Source organism: Pseudopipra pipra, chromosome 7 (genome assembly GCF_036250125.1).
Source record: "Pseudopipra pipra isolate bDixPip1 chromosome 7, bDixPip1.hap1, whole genome shotgun sequence".
NCBI classification, from domain to species: Eukaryota; Metazoa; Chordata; class Aves; order Passeriformes; family Pipridae; genus Pseudopipra; species Pseudopipra pipra.
In genome coordinates this window covers 6,698,135-6,719,875 of record NC_087555.1, presented here as the reverse complement: position 1 = coordinate 6,719,875, position 21,741 = coordinate 6,698,135, and the positions used below count along the sequence as shown (strand labels likewise).

General features: G+C 40.9%; 1 protein-coding gene across 4 annotated transcripts in view; it reads right to left on the bottom strand.

Annotated features, from left to right (window-relative positions):
- Positions 1–21,741, bottom strand: part of SPAG16 (sperm associated antigen 16) — a 385,479-nt gene that overhangs the window by 248,175 nt on the left and 115,563 nt on the right. The window lies entirely within an intron of this gene.

Genomic DNA, 21,741 nt, shown 5'->3' with positions numbered 1-21,741 from the left:
ATCATTTAAGTGTTGCCTGCCTTTGCTTCAGCAGCAGGGTTTTCCTCTGAGATTACTATTAAATTCACTGGGTAAAGCAGTTGGCTCCAAGAACATATGGGAAGAGGGCATTGAGTGCTACCACTCTCCCTCCCTCTCTCTCTTTGAATCCCATTGCAGCAATCAGCACTAGTTATGTCGTGTTTGCTCTCCTATGGAGATGGGCTGGGAGGGCTGGGGCTGTTCAGACTGGAGAAGAGAAGGCTCTGGGAAGACCTTAGAGCCCCTTCCAGTGTTTAAAGGGACTCCAAGATAGCTGGAGCAGGACTATTTACAAGGGCCTGGAGTGACAGGACAAGGGGGAATGGCTTCAAACTGACAGAAGACAGGGCTAAATTGGATATAAGGAAGAAATTCTTCCCTGTGAGGGTGAGGCCCTGGCACAGGTTGCCCAGAGAAGCTGTGGCTGCCCCATCCCTGGAAGTGTTCAAGGCCAGGTTGGATGGGGCTTGGAGCAACCTGGGCTAGTGGAAGGTGTCCCTGCCCATGGCAGGTCCCTGTATGGTCCCTTCCATGACTGTACTGGTGTTTTCTGGTCAGTATAGACAGGCAAAGACCTACTCAGTGTAGTGCCAGAGCAAAGGACATGCATACACATAACCATGCAAAGGTTTTTTTCTTATTTCTGTAAGAACAGGAGTCATAAGACTTATCTAGATATTGCATTTTTACAAACTCAGTTTTCCTTTTATAGGTGGCAAAGAAATTCCCATCACGTTTAAACTATATGAGAAGAAAATGAAAATGTATGACTATGAAAAGGGAATCATTCCATAATACTTGGGGTATTAAGTGATCAAGCATGTTCAGATCAAATTACTTCCATCTCTTACAAAATGCTGGATAGACTGCTGATCCTTTCCCTCCCCCCTGCCCGAACGCACATCACAGCTCTGCAAAGAAATAGTGAATTCAGAGGGAAGCTGCAAAGCTAATAAACCAAATGACATACTACAATTAACCCTGTTGAAAGCTATCACACATAAAAAACAAACTTTGGGTTTTCCTAATTTCAATGATTTGGGAATTGTTTTGTTAAAATACCAATGCTCCATTTAACAATGAATCACTAGCTTATTTGGGAAGCAGCTAGGGATTTTTTAAAGCAGGTTTTATTATTGATTAATGGACAGTTCTGCTCAAAATTGATGCTATAATACAGTCCTGAGACTCAGCTACTGGCACACTGCTGTGTAAAGACAAACACTGCATCCTAATGGCTTCCAAAGGAAGGAGTGTTCTCATAAATGTGATTACAGAATTAGGGTCTACATCACTACCTGCCATTTTCAATAAAATAGTACATTTCTCCTGGTTGATAATGGACGTTCATATTTATATTTTAATAAATTTGTCTGTTAATTGATCTTTAATTGTACATTTTTTCTTTCCTTTTTCCTCTCTACCTCTCTTTTTTTTAAAATTCATGGCTTTATTCTTCACATATTCTATGCAGCTTTGTAGTCAAAATTTTATAAGCATTACCAAACAGTTACTACAGATGTCTTGTGGTTTAAGCACAGCATAAAGCCAGGCAATTTCAGACGCTATCTTATAGCAAACAGTAAAAAAAAAGAAAAATGACTTTTAAATACACACTAGTGTATAAATGGAAATTCTGGGAAGTTTAAAGCTTTTGGGCTTAGTGACCCATATGAGCAGCGTGCTCCGGGCCCAGCCATGTATCAGATGTGCAACAGCTGGGCTACTTCTGGAGATTTTCAATTGCAACCCTATAGCAAAAATAAAAAAAAAAAATGTATTTAGATGCATCTATGGACACACTTGGCAGACCTCCAATGGCAGTATCCATATGGATCCCCATAGATCTGACCTGATGGGCTTTTCCCAAACTAATACCTTCCGTACCGAGCTCTCTCAGTTCTGCACTAAACAAGGATTACCAAAACCCTCTGTGGGGCACTTGACTTGCAGTTTTGGGCTATTTGCCATGCTGCTCTTCCACGAAGCAGTGTCAGGAGCAGAGTGAACCCAGCCTGGCTGCAGCCCAGCTTAGCCCAGACCACTTGAAATTCCAAGTGCAATTTGTTTCAATGCCTGCTGGAAAAGAAGTGATTTCTCATTTTCTTTTGTTCCAGAGACCTTTCCAGGCCAGTAATTTCTTCCAAGTTTTGTCTAATTGAAACTGGAGCTCAAGGTAATTGAGAGGCTAATCCAGAGGCTTTAATAAAACTGGGGTCTTTGAGGTTGTGATGCTGGTAAAGCACTACTTACCAAATGAAAATCACAGTCCCACATGGAGGTGATAAATCAGAATTTTGTGGGCTAGACTATCACTTGATAGCTGTAAAGATTTCACTTTCAAAATATAATCATTAGGTGTAACACCAGCATATGTTTCCTGGTAACTAAGTAAGAATTATGAAGAGATGAGTCAAAGATGTTGCACAATTAACCAACTCATCTCCCTAAAAGAAGAGAGGTGGAGGTGGAAAGGAGAAAAGCCCATAATTAAAAGTTGTTGTAGGTACATTGGAATACCAAGCAGAAATTGCTGAGTAATTTTAGGTCTGCAAATGAAAAAAAAATTTAAATAAAAAGTCACCATTACTCTCAGGTTATAATTTTGCCCACTCTCCTCCAAGTTGCTGAAGACCAGCAATAAACTACTGAAAAATCATTTCAGCAAAGTTTAAAATCTAAACTGTAATACTCATGCTAAATATTAAAGTGGACATATGAAACTAAAGAAGCCTTTTGCCAGTCTTCACTGTTATTCCGTGGGGATCTCCAGGGTCTGGCAGACATAACAAATACATCACATTAATTGCAGAGATTGTGACATACAGCATAATAATAATTCTCCTCTCTCCTCCCCCAACTTCTCCATTGCCATTTCAGTGAGTTCTGTACTCTTGACAAGAAAGTTCTTATGAAAAACACACTGATCTTTTTTTTCCTCTTTTCCAATTGCTTTAAAAAATGTGAAGTGGTTTAATTTTAAGTACACATACGATAAAAATTATTATCTAGATGTCAAGGTGAAACCACAGCTTTCCAAAGTGTAATAATGGAGAGAAATCAAGAATGACTGGAACAGGTAAGTCCATTCTCACTGGTACCTCGTGCTCTATTTAACCCCTTGTTTCCCATGGCACGTGACCAACCTTCTAGCACAGAAACTGCACAGAACACACTGACACTTTTGAAGTTCCTTGTCTATTTTCTCCAGCCTGGAATTGCTGACCACTGTGCACGTGGAGAGCCTCCATGATGAGTCTGTTGGGTTGAGGGGATCAGCATGGAGCCAGGGACAGGACTTTTACCACCTTATACAACTGAAAATGGAAAAGGATCTCAAAGGTATAATGCCTTTGACCTATGACACTGCCACATCTGCACTCAAATCACTCAAGACTTAATCCTAAAAAACTTGAAAACTTCCAGGGATAGAGACTAACAGGTTCTCTACACAACCTGTCCCAGTGCTGGGCCATCTTAACAGAGAAAAAAGTCTCTCCTTATATCCAGTCTCACCTCCAACAACAAAGATGTTCTTCATGATCTGCATTATGGAATCCTGCAATAGAAAAGCACATGAATGTTGTGTTCCCAGTTCTCTGGCCAGAATATATTTGGTTGGTTAGGACCTCATGACCCAGGTTCCAGTTACTTGCATAGGGGTTTCAGAGGGAAAACTACTTCATGCTCCAGAGCAGAATAGAACTGGAAATTATTAACTCTATTTGACATTAATATCACAATTACAGTTCATGCACTGTAGTTAGTCAATTCTCTCAGCTGAATTACTTCATCTTATTTACTAATCATCTGGAGTAGGATTCAGGATTTTATGATGATGGCAAAATGGAGATACAAGTGTGTCATTAACTTTGGCTCCATTTTCATGTGCTTTTGATGAAGCATGCTCAAGTATGGAGAAAAAAAAGAACTTTGCAACATATTTGATTTAAAAAAATTCTAGGCATTAAATTACTAATCTTTTTTTTTATTTAAGAAAAAAAAAAGAAGATGGATTTTAAACTAAACAATTTTAAGGTACATAATGTTTCTGTATCCTGGATGTGTTATTTCTTCTACTTCACAGGAAAGTTGGAACAACTTTTACATTAAACACATGTAGTGCAGAGAGTAGCTAAGGAATAAGAAACCCAAAAGAGGAAAGGATGGTATTGCCTGGCTGTGCAGCTCCCACATGCTGAATCCTGGCTATTGATGTGCAGCTCTGAGTCAATAATGATATCAAGGGGAAACGATTGCTCCCATAACAGCGATCATGCGGTGCTCAGCCCGTGATTATGTGATCCTGGAGGGTGAGAGCAGAGCACGTTCTGGGGCACAAATATCCAAATTTCATTTGGAGGCTTTGCAAAGGAGCTGAGAAAGTTCAGGCTGTGCTGACAATGTGCCAGGAGAACACATTTATTCCTCTAAGGTGGCCCCCTCCCAGAATGTCACGTCACTCCCCCTAAGCACCATCCATGAATCTTGCACACCTGGATTCTCCCCACTGAGCCTCGTCTCTGCCCTTTTCATTCCTCTGTGACACATCTCCACAATTCTGCCTTTGTATTGCTCCCAATTCTAACTGTGTCAGGTTTTCATTCACTTTGAAAAAAAAATATAAAGAAAATGAGTTATGAACGTCAATACAAATTTATGGAGGTGGCATTGCAATGTCAAATCAAGAATATGGTATCAGGATGAAGTACAACAGTGTCAGGATAAATGTACCAAGCTGACAGCACAAAGTCAAAATGGAGCACTGTCACTGCAGATCTACAGAAACAACATTCATCTGTCAAAACAAAATCATGTCATCACACATTAAAGAATAGCTTAAATAAACTGAAACGCATAACTACTTGTTCAGATTAGCAAATTCCACCCACGCTCTCTTCCCAGCAGGAAAAAATACAAGTGTTTGGCAGATGCAGGAAAGTAAACACTGTGATGGGACTTAGTACTACAAACCCAGTTAGAGTGAGAGCAGGAAAGCATGAATACAAAGAAACTTCCAAGTGAGGACCATCAACCAGTGGTCAAAGAGTTAAACTAATCACCAAAGAATTATCCCAGCACCAGCAGTGACTATTCACACAGGAGCAGCTCTTCACTTTCATACAGCTGAGAGAGAGGAAAGGCTGAGAGAATTAGGATTGTTCAGCCTGAAGAAGAGAAGATTTCAGGGTGACCTAGCTGTGGCCTTTCAGTGCCTGAAGGTAGCCTGCAAGAAAAGTGGAAAGGGACTATTTACAAGGGCACGGAGTGACAGGATCAGAGGGAATGGCTTCACACCCACAGAGGGCAGGGTTAGGCGGGATATTGGCAAGAAATTCCTCCCTGGGAGGGTGGTGAGGCCCTGGCACAGGTTGCCCAGAGAAGTTTTGGCTGCCCCATCCCTGAAAGTGTTCAAGGCCAGGTTAGATGGGGTTGGAGCAACCTGCTCTAGTGGAGGGTGTCCCTGCTCATGGTAAGAAGGTGGAATGAGATGGTCTTTAAGGTCCCTTCCAACCCAAATCATTCTGTGATTCTATATGCTTCTTCACCCATTACAGTTCAGTCCCAAGCAGGATATTTCTCTCCTTTTTTTTTTTCCTGATTACCGTAACCCCTTGTCCTCACTCGCTATTAAGTGAACAGTACAGAGCCCCAAGCAAACGGTCTCTAGAAAGCCCTCACAGTTGTAGACCTTCACTAATCCTATTTCTGGGACTAAAGTCCTCTTTAAACAAAATGTTGCTCACTATTATAAAGTGTGTCTTGAACTCAGGACTGCTAATTTTAAACTGCACACAACTAAACATGCAGTTGTCTCGGAGAATTAGCAGATTATTTGATGCCACATGAGCAAATACCAAAGAACACTTTTAGAAGTGTTTGAAAGAGAAGTGTTCTGCCGGAGCAGACACAAGGTCAGGTACAACAGGGAGAGAAGTAAGAGATGGAAGAAAGGTCCTGTAAGTCACTGAGCAGGTGTTGCTTTCACTGCTGCCTGCTGTAACCTTAAATTATGAGCGCTGTGCTTCATCTCTGTACTGCTGAGCCCTTCAGCCCAGTTCAGCACAGCAACCACTGCACATGGAATAAACACACCAGCCACAGTATCCTCATTTTTCAAATCAGGAATGGAAACAGCATTGCTTTGTTTTGGTCTTTGTGTACAAAGTCACTTGAAACTACAAGTCTATTTGCTTGTACAAACCACAGCATTAAGTCTCAGAGAACTATCCCTTTTCTTCACTGATGGTCACCAGCCTGATTTCAGTGACTATGATACTACATGCTCTTGGTTCTAAAAGCTTTAAATTTGACCTGAAGCTTAAAAAAAGTAATTCTCAATGCTAGCAGCTGTATCCAACACATCATTCACAGTCTTCAAAACTGGAGATGAAATTATCAACATTAGGGGCATATGTACAGAAATAAATACATTAATCAAGTTCTTTGAAAGCTATGATTTTGTGTCTGTGTGTCTTGGTTTCTAGTGAATTAGAGAAGAAAATAATGCAAACGTGAAAAATGCATTCTTTCTGCCCTAGCTTTAGTACAGAAGGGAACTATGGATCAGTAGAAAACTGTAAATAAGGTAATCACATTTAAGGAAAAGATTTGTTATTCCTAAGGGAAGAGAAATAGATAAATGAAATTTTACAGGTCATTAAAGAATGCCTAATGTTGGTGCTTACTCTAGTCTTTGGGAAATCAGTGCAAATACCCATGCTTGAAAATATCCATGCATGTCTCTAGCCAGGAAGATCTTTAACTGCAATGTATTCTCTTTTATTTATAACTTTCCTGAAATAACTTGCTGGCAAACTAGATTTTTATTCTCTATTAACAAAAAAAAAATAAATGTGAGAGAGAGAGAAAAAAAAAAACCCAAATGAGGAGACCAAAAAGTCAATCCACTTTTCACTGAGAAAACACCACATACATCAGTTACTAACACTTTCCATGAGACACTGGCTGATGCATTAAGTGTAGGGATACCCTGGTGAAGGCCACACACCAGTGTGTGCTAAGAGATAAATTTGTGTTATTTAGCCTTGCTGCAGAACACGTCATTTAACCAAACACAACCCTTATACCCTTCTACATCACCCTATTTTCAGCAGTTTCCAAAGAACTGCAGGCTGCAGGCGTTGAGGGTTCACACACAAATTCCTTTGCTAGTCAGCCATCTCCAGGGAAAGGTGGAACTAATTTTGTTATGGCAAATACTTTAACTGGATCCTCAACCTGTGACCATGAACACACAGTAGAAAATTAGAAATTGCATTTATACCCTCACAAGACCTTTCACAGTAGTGAATGGCAATTTAGGAGTAAGTATGAAGAGACAGACACTGACCTTCAGCAGAGGCACTGAACTCTGCTGTGCCATTTCTGAGGCAGGACAACCTCAGATTTTCCACGGGAATGGTTACAGCACTCAAGGTAAACACTCAGTCTTGTTCCTTTCCCCAAAGCCTCAGAGATTGGAAGTGGAACTACAGTTTGATTTGGATTCTCTCTTTGGAGGGGTTGTTTTCTCAAGCAGTACTGATATGAAACACGCCAGGTTCCCTTAATAACGCAGCCTTACTCCTTCCTTCTTCCATCCAAAAGGATTAAATTAATAGAAAATCCATTAGCATATTCTAACAGGGATCAGTTAAAACAGATAATAGTTAAAAACAGTAAGAAAAGGTGTAGCAGGGAAATATTTTGCAAGCACAAGTCTGTACACGTTATATTGACTGAATCATGATCCCAGAAACAAATAAGAAGGTTCTTCTGAGGCTGCCCATTCCTTTAATTACTTACCCCCTTTGGTGATGGAACACCACAGGAGCAGGAAGGAGATCAGCTTGGAATGACTTATTATGGGAATTCTTTCAGACAGCACTCGACTAGTTACTACACACAACCAAAGAGAAGGTAACCTGCTTTTTTAAAATATGGGGAATTTTCTTCTTCCTTTACAATACTTTCTTTTTAAGTAACAACATTCAGCTTTCACCCAACTTGCCACCTGATTTCAGGACCAACAGGAATCAGCAGGGGAACTTGTTAAATGGAGATGAGATTTTCACCACCAAAGCACAGAAAAGATTTCCCTGATAGGTTATGGAAATAGGCACAATGCACAAATGCAGACATGTACTGCTGAAAGTCAGAAATCCTGTTTCCATACGCCCTTTCTAATAGAGAAGACAGCAAAGCCACAAGCTCTGCTCCAAATACGTTCCTTTGCCTCAGCTGAAGTCAGGGTTATTATCTAGGCTCATCCCTCCTACAAATCCAAAAATTACCTTGCAGGGCATGCCATACCCTAGCCCTGCTTGTTGTGCCTGATCTCCAGATTCCAGGGAAGTCTTCATGACAGGCACATTTTGATCAGTCGAGTTCAGTGACTCCTTAAGACACAGGACCAGCTCTCCCCAGTTGGTACCAACTCTCAAACACTGAAATCTTTCCTGAGAGGTAACTGCAGTTTTCCCCCAGGCATGCCCTGCAGCTCTCAGGGTTGGATTTTGGAACACAGCATTACTGGTAGCTATTAGGAAGAATGACAATCCTAAGTTTCCAGAACCATTGGCTCACAAAGCTAAAACTGCACATAAATTTCAGTGCTGCACCAGATGCTAATACATAGATTCACATTATCCAAACCATTACTTATTAAATATTCTGGCTGGAAAGATTTCTTTATGTTTGCCAGTTCAAGGATACAGTATGTCAGACTAACCAAACAGCTCTGATTCATGCAGAGCCTCTGCAGTTTGCCTTGATATGACACTGTGAAACAGCTATTTATTACTTTAAAATTACATATTACTTAAACATTGCCTACATGGACCAAGCACAAAAGGAAAAAGGCTACTACCCACACTCAAGAAGGTATTTGTAATTAAGTTCTGCTTAAAGATGAAGAAAAACTCTCTCAAGCTGCCACATCAGCTTTTTTCTCTCTGTCAGGCTGTGAATGGCCCAGCTACACCAGTTAGCCGTTTGCAAGGGGCTGTGGAAACAAGGGAAAAAGCATGTACCTCGAGAGCTCCCACCTTCAGGTTATGAAAAGCCACAAAGAACTTTGTGCAGAGAGAAGGAAGAGGCAGCAGCAAGATGAACATCATGTGCATAATAAGCAATTCCCCCAGTGCTACCAACACAGCTATGGAGAGGAATGACAACGAGCTACTCCACACATGCCAAGAGCTAAGCACTGAAAGAAAAGAAAAAGCCTCTCCTTCAAAAAGAAATTCTCACATTTGCTGAGAAAACTGTACTTTTTTGATTGTATCCCAGCTTCTCCAAGTGGAAATACACCATGGAAGCAATATGAATTTAGCAAAGTTGTGATGAAAGACAGGAAAAATCCTTTGTGGATTTTCAGTTGTTTCTTCCTATCCTGCCCACCCAACAAACCACTCTGGAGTCAGTCTGCAAGACATGCACTTCCACAGCAGCTCAGACTGTTTTTTCTTTCACAGTGAATTCCATAACCTTGGAAAAGTTTTCTTCTCAGGAAGAGTTGACCTACAATCCTGAAATGTTGACATCCTTCACAAATCCTAACTTCCTTTTATTTCTTAACTCCAAAATGCATGTTAATGGTGTCACCACATAAATCATAAGTACCACAGTTTCACTTGAGAAACAGGGAGAAGCGTTGAATTTAAATTCCTGTATTGCAAATCATCCAAATGGTTTAACTTCAGCAAAGATCCAAACAGTGCTGGGCTCTCTTTTCCAGCGTTAAAAAAAAGGTTTACAAAATTATAGAGATTTTTTCTAATAACATAACATCCATTCTAAGATTAAAATGATTTATATAATAAATACTTGTTCGTATAACTCCATTAACCCAAGTCAAACTGTTGCTTTCCAAATTCATTTATCAATGTGCCCAGCCCAAATTCATAACATTCCCAGCTGACTTTGAATGTAGATCTTGGTACGTAGAATAGTCTCCCCCTTGAGGCAGCTCTGCTCTTGAAATAAAGCTGCACTTCTGGATTATCATGTGTTCCTCACAAAAATGTATCAGCAGGGAGGGAGGAAAGGAACCTCCAGGGAGAACCTGAGCTCTGCCTAGAACAGCCCCAGGGGTGGGAAGTGCTGCAAGGACTCCCAGGCCATGCAGATGGGCAGTGAAGTGGCACCGAGGGGAGAGAAAAGAAAGAGGATTTTGTGCTGTTGGCAGTTCAAAAACCAATCTGGTATTTCCAAGTGAGGCAGACAACTAACTGAATAGATCACTACCAAAGCTACAGTGAAATAAAACTGTATTAATATTGCATATGGAAAAAAATACTGCCACACTCCCAAGGTGCAGCTGTGCTCCATTTTCCTCACTGGAATAGCTGGGATTGGCAGGGACCTTAAAGATAATCCCATTCTACCCCCCTGCCATGGGCAGGGACCACTAGACCAGGTTGCTCCAAGCCTCATCCAGCCTGGCCTTGAACATCAAGCATCATTTATTTAAATCCTGAGCTGCAAGATATTTCTCCTGAACTATTAATACAGGTGCAATAGATGACTGGTCTGTCAACAAGGTTTCCTGTGTAGTTCACAAACATGTCAAAAATATCTTTAGGGAAACATATATCATAATAAACCACCTGCTAAATAGCCCATATAGCAAAATAACTGACTTCAGCCATTGATAACATGGTATTAAAAAGGCTTAAACTACAGCACTTGTACTCAGTACAAGAAAAACAATGTAATTACTCTGCTCTTAATAAAGAGCATCTGCACATTTCATTGTCATGACTGATATGAGCCCTTCATTTAAAGTGTCACTGCTTCTCCTCTCATTAAGATCAAGTTCACACTCTGCACAAGTGCCAGCTCTGTAAGATGCTTCACACAAGGGAGGAAACACTACATGAGGGCCAACTGTTCATAGGATAACATCTTCACGTTGCACTTTAGCTGTCTAGAATAATTAGAAGAGCTCTGATGTGTATCTCACATTTGGGTGACTTGCTTTCACTCCTGCAGTTGTGTGAACAACTACACAGATATGAAAAGTGCAAGTCAGTTAGGATCATTTAAAAACGTGCTAACTTCTGAGAGAAGAAGCCTGTGGTTTCTTTCTCACATGAAGGGTTGTTGATGTTAAAAATTATAGCCTAGAGATATCAGAACTCCAGCTTAAAGCATTTTCTTGACTGGGAGATTTATCCTGGACTAAGTAGTAGTGACTGCAGACAAATAGACAGTTTACAAACTGCAATGTAATACAGTGAGTTACCATCCCTTCAACCATACCAGCTGTATTTTAATGCTTCTTTAGCAAACCATAGAAAGTTTCCTGAGAAATGCTTCAGCTCCCTGCAAATAGACCATGGTTACTTTCTGCTGGGTGGAAACTGGAATCGTTACCATCTGGGTAACAATGCTCACCTGAACTCAGGCACTACTAATGAGGTGTCAGATATCCAGGATAACTGGGAGGAGGCCACAGCTCCTGGCACATTATCTGCTACATCCAGCTATTGCAGAGCAGCTCTGTCCAAAATCTGACATAGGAACACCAAACAGGTGTCCTAAAATTTCAATTAAATTCGACACAGGAGAGCACACTAAGACTGTACATACTCAGAGTGGTTATCAGACACCCAGCAATCAGCTGAAATATTGGTATTTGATAGTTGGGATTATGACATTGTAAATATAAGATGGTTGGATGGGGCTTGGAGCAGCCTGGCCTAGAGAAAGGTGTCCCTGTCCCTGGCAGAGGGGTTGGAATGATGTTCTTTAAGGTTCCTTCCAACCCAAACCATTCTGTGATTCTGTACACTGGAAGTATGTATGGTTTTGAAAGAAATACAATGACCAATACATTCTAAACCCAACATTCTAATATCATAGGAGGTTTCTGAAATGGGACTCAACTCAGTAAAGCACAGTGGATCTGGAGATGCTGCTCCAAAGAGCTTGGAGCTTTAGCCACTGAAGTCTCTGTGCCTGCTAGAAAGCTTGACAAGCGTTAAATCACATTTCCATATTCCACTGGAAGATCACAGTAAGGTAATGTCAATACAAAACTGAGACACCTCTCAATGATCATGCAAATGATCATGAAACTCATTAATCATCCCTTAAAGTCTAAGCAAAGTGTGTATATTTTAAGTGATTAAAAAATGAGCAAGAACTTGGTTTTGCAACACCTCTGAAATCAATTAGCTTGCAAGATTATGTCAATGATGAATACTGTTAATGTATTTATTCAGCATACCATTATCTCTGTGAGTTATGTTAAAACGACTATTAAAAGGAACCCAAACACTGTGAGAAATGTACCTGCATGTACCATACATTATTCTGGGCATGGAAACCTGCAAAGAAACGGACCTGAAAAAGTATGGTGGCACAGGCACAGTTATGTCAGAGCAAATTATGACCGTGGAGTCAAGGTACAGACAGGTTACAGGACTTGCCAGCTGACAGACAGCAGGTTGGCCCAGGGTATCAGAAAGAGAAATCAGATCCACTAATCCTTATTCTGGACATGAGCCTCTGGAACATCCTGGTGTCACAACAACACTGAATGAGATTTTTTTATTTAAAAATTTTACACTGTATTAGCAGGGGAATTAGAAGCAAAAATCTATGAAAATTTAACATTTTGAATTTATGTTCTTTCAGTTGTCCTTCACGTCTGCACCACCTGTTGCCATTGTCTACTCTCCTTAGCTGTACTTTACCAGCCCTTTTTGGCTTAAGCAATAAGCAAAAGAGGGTGGGACTGAAGAAGTAATTCCACAGACAGCAACATCCTAAAAACAGCCTGGAAAGCTTAAAAATAAAGTGGGAGATCTAGGCATGAAAGCATAAATCTCTGCACTGGCAGTACAACAATGCCCAGAGAGATCTTCTACAAATGTCTGTGGGTGTCAGCATCGTACTTAATTTATACTTAGCTTACAAGAGAATTAATGTCTGCATCCAGGTACAGCCACATGGGTGTAATGACATCAGCAAGCCTGGTTTATATGCAAAGTTCAGGCCAGCACTAATTTTGGGCTCTCATTGTAAGGTTTGCAAAGGGCAGATGTTTCCCTGCTTGTGCAGAATGCCCACTTTAATGAGGCAAGAGAACAAAGTAGGGTCTTATCAGGCTTTATAGCACAAAGATTATTCCCTTACTAAATCAACACTGCCATGGCATTAGCATCTTGATTAAACCACTAAAAACCATGCCCATCCTTTCAAATCAGAGAAACATAACCCATCAACACACCAATTATTTATTAAATACTGCATACAGGCTAAACACCAGCAGACACAGTTTCAAAAGCTGCTAAAGAATAGGAAATAAAGTGAAAATAAAAGAATAACAGTATGTGAGACAGACTACGGCACGTAGCAACAGATCCTTACCACTATTTTACATCTTCAGCCCACATGGGCCTGTGTCCTTGCTTTTGCAAACATGTTAGTGCTGGTGAACCCACTACTCTCCAGCCCTGCTCCCCATCAAGCACAACCACTAAGCCCACTCTGTTCCTCAAGTGGCTCCTTTCTCCTCAGCTGGTCATTAGGCCAGGTTGGATGGGGCTTGGAACAACCTGGGCTAGTGGAAGGTGTCCCTGCCCATGGCAGGGGGTGGAACAAGATGAACCTTAAGGTCCCTTCCAACCCAAAGCATCCTATGATTTACTCTGTGCCAGTCTCACTGCCCTAACTAATGTGCATGGCTGGGTCTGCATTTCATTAGAAATCAAGCACGTAAATCAGGGCAGCCTGGCCAGCCAGGAGTCCCAGGCAGGGCTTGTATGATCCTGCTGAACCCTCCACAGCAGAGCCCTCAGTATCACACTCCCCATCCAGGTTTCCCATTATCTTGTTTGAAGCCCTGGATTAACACAGCAGGACTCCAGTGTGGGAACTGCCACAGTAATTTGCTCCTACTTATGCTGACAGCCCTCTGTGGCCCCAGGCCAAATAACAGGCACAGATTAATATATTTTATATCTGCCATGTTTTCCTGCCTGAGAAAGGATATGAAAACCTTCCACAGACTACATCCTGGATCCTTAGCTTTCGTTCACACACAGCCTAAGATATATCTACTCTAATAGAATTTTGGCTAAGAAATTATTTTTAAAGGTAGAGTTTCTGCACTGTATGCACAAGTGTCTCAAGTACTGAAAGGTAAAATTGTTTTCAAAATACCTATAACTCCTACAGCCACATTGAGTAAACTCTGCTTATGTGTAAGTCATGTGTACTGTGTACATGCAGACAGATTATTCTGAGTATTCCATGTTCCACAATGCACCTCAAAAACAGCTGGTGAAAATACTTGATAAAGAGGAATTCTCCTTGACATATTAAAATACTTATGAAAACAGCAAACCCACCAAATGTAATACAGATATACAGATGATGAATCCACAGTTTGTGAGTAATCCCTGGCTTTTAGGATGTCCTCAAACCGTTTCTAGACACACCTCATGCCACAATGAATCAACACTTTGCAAAAACACCACAGCCCCATTCTTTGCTTTTCCACCACAACTCCTTCCTTGTGTATAAGACTCCACTGGAGTGAGACCTATACAATGAACCAAGGTCAGGGAACATATCTGTGTTAAAACTGAACTTCATTTTACTGGGCTGATTTTAATTTCTATCACCCTTCAGACCCAGTTCCCAGAGCAGCCACATGAAACTGCTGCTACAGGTGTGAGGGCAGTGAAGAGGGTGGAAAAGGGACTGAGTAAAAAATAAGAGGTTTGCTGCTTTTGGCAGCATCAGCAGTCTAACACTGCAATATTGAGATTGAGGCCATCTAAGTCACCCCACCTGCTTGCTTTCAGATGCTCATTCTCACAGGGAGGAGAATTTGGACAGAGAACAGGCTCTCAGAAGATTTCTTACAACACTAATAATTCTAAAATTACCTCAAGTAGCAAATTTGATGTACATGTTTCATAAGAGCAATACTCTTCAGATGTTGTCTTCCAGAAATAAGAAGTGACTAAAAGCACTGAGAAAACAGCTTATCTCTGTGGGACCTGAGAGTGAGGGGCAGGAAAAACCCAGACACTGAAGACTCAATCCAACACTGAACCACTGTATCTGATCTTGTTCCATCACAACAACACAGAAAGGTAAATAGATTATTGCTGCACAATCTGTTCTCTGAAAATTGCCTCCCTCCACAGCTTTTGTACTATCTTCTAGCAGCACCGTTTTCACAGGTCTGCTGCCACAAGACAGCTAGGTCTCTTACAGCTTCTTGGTTTTTTGCAGGAGGGAAATTCAGAAAGGGGCCTGAAAGCTGGAAGGGGGCACACCAATCTCCAGATGTCTTGGCCTTACCCACCACCACAAACGGATCCTCTCTAGGACAGTAATGATTCATTTTCCCTAAGAGGTGGATGTGACTTTTTCCTGCTACAAAGCAGAATCTGTACAGTCATTGCTATGCTCCCAAATTATCACAAGTAAACCACCTTCAAACAAATGTCTTCACAATCCTTCCAGTAGAGAGTGTGTACCAAGCCATATTATGGGTCTTAAAACATAACTTAAATTCATCAGTACAGAGAAGGAAATACAACACTTTCTATTTTTAAGGGAGATCCTACAGAAAGCTGCTGCTTAGAAAGCAACTTGCCAGTAAATCCACCTGTCAAAATTCAGAACTGAATTTTTTTTTCCCCCCAGAGAATAGTTCTGCACCGAGACACCAATAATTGCCTTCCAGTACAAAGATATTTTCTGTAATATTCCACGCGTGGAAGATGCCCTTGAATAAGAAAGGAAAGAGATCAGGTACAATGTCTGAGGCTCACTCTGCATGTCATCTGAGGTGAATCACAGAAGAGGCCTTGAAAAGAAAAATACATCATCCATGCAAAGGGAAAAAACAGTCTGCCATGCCAGGAATTATGGAGCACAGTAAAGCTGCCTGACAAACTCTTACCTTAAGTGTGGTTTGCACTTAAAAGCTAAGGGCAAAGACATTATGCCAAAAAGAAAACCCATGATTTCTAACATAAGGTGCTTTTAGAAAATACAGACTGAGCTCAGCAAAGTACACATATGTAGACAACAAAAATGTCAAGTTATCTAGAAACACCTCCACTGGCTAATAGTAAAGAACAACCCGAGTGCTGCAGGCACATCTTACCCCCAGCTCAGAGCTCTGGGCTCTTTAGACAGCCTCCTCCTGCCATACAGGTAAAGCCCTCTCTAAATGTTGCAGAACTACCCCTGCATCTACAGACATGATTTAACCAGGCTGCAACTTTTCAATTCAGTACTAACTTGCAAGAATTTTTTGTATATTGTTGCAGGATATCCTTTTAATTTTGAGCTCAGTACATCAGGAGGATGCCAGTGCCTCCTTTCCCCTCATGTAAAGGCAAAGGGCAGGAAGCTGAAGAACAAGCATCCCTCTAGTGTAGCAGGCTTAGTTCTGATTTAGAAGCCCTTTCCCAAGCACACTTTTCCTTCACTGCAGTAGGACAGTAGGTCCTCCTAAGTAGGTCTGCATCCTAATTTAACAAACCCACTCTTTTTTCTGTTCTTCATCAATATAGAAAAAGACCTACTTCCAGCCTAAAGGAAGTACAACTGCTGTGACAGCCCCAGCAGATGCCACCTCTCAGACCTGCTCATGGCACTAACGAGGATGAAACCCCCTGTGCAGGCAGCAGAAGGCCTTGAGAGGCTGCATTATCCACCTCTTTCCTCTGCCCTTCTTACCCCAGCCTAACCCACCGAGTTGCCCACAGGATGGCTCCTGATCAATCTCTGGTAGGAGATGCTTCCCTCTGTTCCAGCCCCGGCAGCAGTGGTGGTTTCACAAAGCTTATTCCCACACATTTAGTGAGACCAGCTTTTTTCCTGAAGCCCTATTTCCTTAACCCAGAATATACCTCTGAGCAACCAACACCACCATGAGAATTTTACCTGTGCACGTTTCAAAGCTCTCACGATTTGCTGTTTCACATTTCAGTTAAACAACTGCCCTTGCCCATCTCTCCTGTGTGGCTAGTTAGCTGGTATAAAAGGTAACATGCCCGATTCCAAAAACTCTCTGTGATGTCTCATCATCACGTTGCTACAGCTCCTGATAAATATCTACTTTTTCCTAAGAGATTTTAAGTAATAATAATACTTGGCACTTACATCCTACTTTACACCTCGAAAGCACTGTACAAACATGTACCTAATTAATCTTCCCAATTTCTCCATGAAAAAAATCTACAAGGAATTAGGATTATTAATAAACATTACTCGCTTTATTTGTTAAATCTTGATGGCCTACTTGGCTCTGAGCATGAAGAAAAATATATGTGACTCAAGGACTTCACAATGCAAATCATGAAGAATTTGTTGAAGAACTGCCCAAGGCACTTGTTATGCTGACAGCAGAATTCAGCCCTCTCAAAAGTTCAGATGAAATCAAAAACCATAATCAAGTTTGGATTGGAAAATCACATAATTTCCACACTAAACCAAAAAATTTAAATCCCAAACCCGAAAGTTTGTAGTCAAAGCAAGCACAGCAGGACCCCTGGGTGCTTTGTTTCATGTGACATAAGATCATTCAAGGAACACAGAAAATGCAAGAACTAAAAAAAAAAAAAAAAAAATCCTACTAACAGAGAGGAAAAAATCCACAGGTTGTTTATTTATGGTCCTGAACAATCAGGCATTAAAATAAGAGTTTTCTGACAGCTTCTTTTACAAATTTGGTGATTTTTCTACCAAGTCCTGATACAACACAGAGGGTATGTTATTAGCACTCACACGTGACCTTCTCCTGGGTTTGGATGAGAAACAAATACTGCATCTCTCAGCAACCTTTAATGCAGTGTTGCTGCATCCACACTAAATTACACACCACAGCTTCAGGAATCCATTTAAAAATAAGATAAACAGTTCCCCAACTTGCAGGCATCAGTCGAGACATTTACATGTCAGAGTTAAATCTCACAATCCTCATTTTGTTTGCTAAATCTTATAAAATAAACAGATTTGTGTTGCTCACAAAAGCAGCCTGAACTGTCAGACCTGCTCTCTGGATGAGGATTGTAAGAGCAGACAAAAAAGAGTCAGCTATCCTTCCTGGAAGAGCCAGCACTTCAGCCTCTGGTGGACTCAGGTGGGGAACAGGGCTGGATGAGAAATATCATTTACAGGTAGATGAGACGCAGCACTGCATAAAAATGTGGAATTATCCCATTCCAGGGAGTCAGTGAATGACCTCTTCAGGTCACATCCCTCCAGCTGAACATTTCAGAACACATTCCCAGAGTTCAGAGCCCTGCATGAACAAAATTAGGAGCTAAGTCCTAACAAAAAAAATCCAGCTTTATTATTGTTTGTCATCTTCTCACTTCAGCTTATATTTGAATCTTACAGGATTTCAACTGAAAACAAAACCAAAGACACAAAGTCATTTCAATGGCACATAGCTGTGTGTGACACACCCTTCCTGGGAGGATTCCCCATCCAGGAATGAGGTGGGATATTAACTCATGAACTGCAGTTTGTGCTGTTCCAATACCAATCCCTACCACTAGGACAAATGTATTCCAACATATCACTTGAAGCATCTAGTGAGAATGTGGCCTTGGGAGAGAAGGAAAATAGAGAACAGAAAATACTATGTGTAGTAAGGAGGTTAAACAAGACCACAGTAAACACCAAAAGAATATATTTGGAGGGATCTAAAAGGTGTGTAGACGTGGCACTTGGGGAGACAGTTTAGTGCTGGGGTTGGCAGGGTTATATTAATGGCTGGACTTCAACTTAAAGGTCTTTTCCAACCTAAATTCTACAGCTCTATGATTCTGTATTTCATTGGGGGGAGGAGCAAGCCTTCAAAAACAATTGCTAAATATAATGGAAACTTCCAAATGAGATACAGTAGCCTCCTAGAGCACAGAGACCTAAGACACACTGGCATGTTTTAGCTGAAAGCAGGATTTCCTAGCATTTGTCACAACTCACCACTTGCAAAAACCTATATACATTTTTTCACCATGTTAAGGAACTTAAGTAACATTGAAATAACTTACATTATTATTTGAAAATTATTGAATATTCCTTAGAGAAATTATTAAGCTTTTAAAATTATTCTGCTACTTCTTCCAAAACACATACTGAAAACAAAGCAGAACCATCTAAAACACCAACTGTCACCTTCCTTCATATCACAAATTCCCTTATGTAAAAACAATTGACAGGTTCCCAAAGTAAAATAGCTCTCAAGAAAATAGCAGGACAGCTCTTTTACACAGAAAGTAATTTGAGCTAACCATGGACAACTACTGGGAAGAAAATGGTAGCTGTTTAATAAATATTTCTTTTAGATGAACCATTTCCTACTTCTTTCTATTTTGTAGCTTGATTATGATGATTCACTACTAAAACTTTAATTTAAACATTGCTACTGGATTAATATAAAAGAGCCAACCCTAGTATTACTTGTGAAGAGAATTAATACAAAAGTTCAAGGGATACCAATTCCTTTGCAGTGTGTGAATGATCACACAAGCTGAGCTAAATGGAAAACACTACTTGATCTCAGTTAAACCAACTTGGCCTCAAACATGGAATTTTGTTGAGAAAAAACTTCCACCTGTAACACCAAGTTCAATGGGGCTCTGAGATCCAGGAAGTTGATCCCATTATGTTCTTACGTGATCTGCAGAGAGAGGTTTTGCTGGCACTGTTTTAATTACTAAAACTTGGAAGCCATACAGAATTTCCTGTGGAAGTTGGTGAAGAGGAAAAAATTCCCCTTTTCCCATAGCCTAGGAAAGAGAATGTAGAAGACAGAGGCCTTCTCTCCACAGGAGAGATTTAGGAAGAAATTAAACCAGTGAACTGGCATAGTTTCAGGTTTATCACCTGCTCAGTGACCTCCCACAGGACACAGCAGGTGGGTGGGTTGGCAGTTCCCTTTCTTGCTCCTGCAATTGCATTTCCCACATTGCTTGGCTGCAGTTCCATAATGCCAGTGCAACGTCTTGCCAACCCTAAGGAAGTCCAGTATCTCACAGCTTTCATCAGAAGGCAGATAATCTTCCTCTCTTAACCCAGTGCCCTGGTTAAATCGGATCCTAAGATGGTGCCATGGGTATAACTCCATGGAAAGGGTAGAGCAAAAGATTTTTGTTTTCAAAAAAGGATACTAAAACCCACCCTTCTATTCTAGACTGCAGAGAAAGACAAGTGTTTTGCATCCTGTGGGGTGTGGCAACCATACAATTTCAGTTCCAGGGAGATCTGGATATATTCTACTACCATAGTAAGGCTGCAGCAGAGAATTCACATCCTCCTTATTATACCAATCCCTTCTGCTCACTAGATCTTAACACAGCACTAAATATCCAGTGTCTGGAATTGTTTCTTTGTTCTTAATCCAGGCCAACACAACAGACCTTGATTTAGGAGTACAAAGCCTTCATAAGTCACATACCCTGCCTGAAAACTGAACTGGAAACCTCAGCCAGCACAGACTAACTCGGCACTGAAAATGAATGCCTGGCAGTAAAGTGGGCCACAGACCTTCCTCCCACAGACCTTCCTCCTTTTTAGTAACTCTGCTCCCTAACTACACATGGTAGAATAGTAATTGATAATTCAAAATTAAAAATTCTTTTCCCTGTAGCTTTTAACATCACTAATGACTCCTCCCTCCCAATATGGTGCAGGGCAAATGACAAAAGGATGGAGAGGTTCAGGGTTTGAGAAGGGAAAAAGTGGAGGTGGTATCACAAAGCCCTAGAGGTGTTTGTGACCTTTATAAGGTCACGTCCCCAGTGACACTCAGCTCCACAGGAGGGGAGTGGCACCAAATTCATGCAGCCTGAATAACCACAGCTGTGCAGAAGGATCCATTTCTCTAGAGACTCAGGACAGATCCATACAGATGTGGAAACCAGACCTTCTGCTGGAAGCACCTTGGAACCTGTAGTCTCAGTTAAGGCCTGCTTTTCCTCTTTTTTATACAAAATAAAAAACAGAGAGAGAGAGAAAATCAGATTCTGCTTCTTAAAATTTAGTATGCAATACATCTACTTTGATATAGACTCAGGCTTTTATTTCCCCAAACAATAATAGTTTAAAACATCCCAGCTATACCAAGAAGATACATCAGCTCATACTGCTCATAACTTTCAGTTCTTCCTGACTCTGTTCTCTTGATATTGTTTGTTTCTCCTAACTCATTATTTCAGGCCTAAAATAATGTTGGAAACCCTTCTGCATGTAGCAAGCATCCTTTGCTAGATCTGTAAAGCACAAGGTATTTTAAATACTGTATTAATAACACACAATTTTTCTAAACATCAAACAATCCTCGGGTTCAGAATGGGAGGCACATATTGATTAAGCAAGGAGGCAGATGAGTAAGCAAAGTCATCTGGGTCTAAAAGGCATTTAACTTGATTTCTTAAGTCCTACCATTTTCCTGCATATAGACTATGCAGACTGTAAAGAATCATTTAGACCTAAGGCCAGCATGGACATATGGCTTTGGGAATCTAAAATGCAGGCTGGCATCACAGCTTTATCCCAGAGCTGCAGTTCTGTGCAGAATACAGAAATTGTCTTTTCAAGGCAGTTCTGGGAAGGGAAGCAAAGGATATTTCTGTTGCTGCTATATTTGGAACCACTATCACATTCAAAGAAATAACAAAGGACATGGCATTGCCATTTTCTGTGCAGCAGCCTACCTCTCCTAGA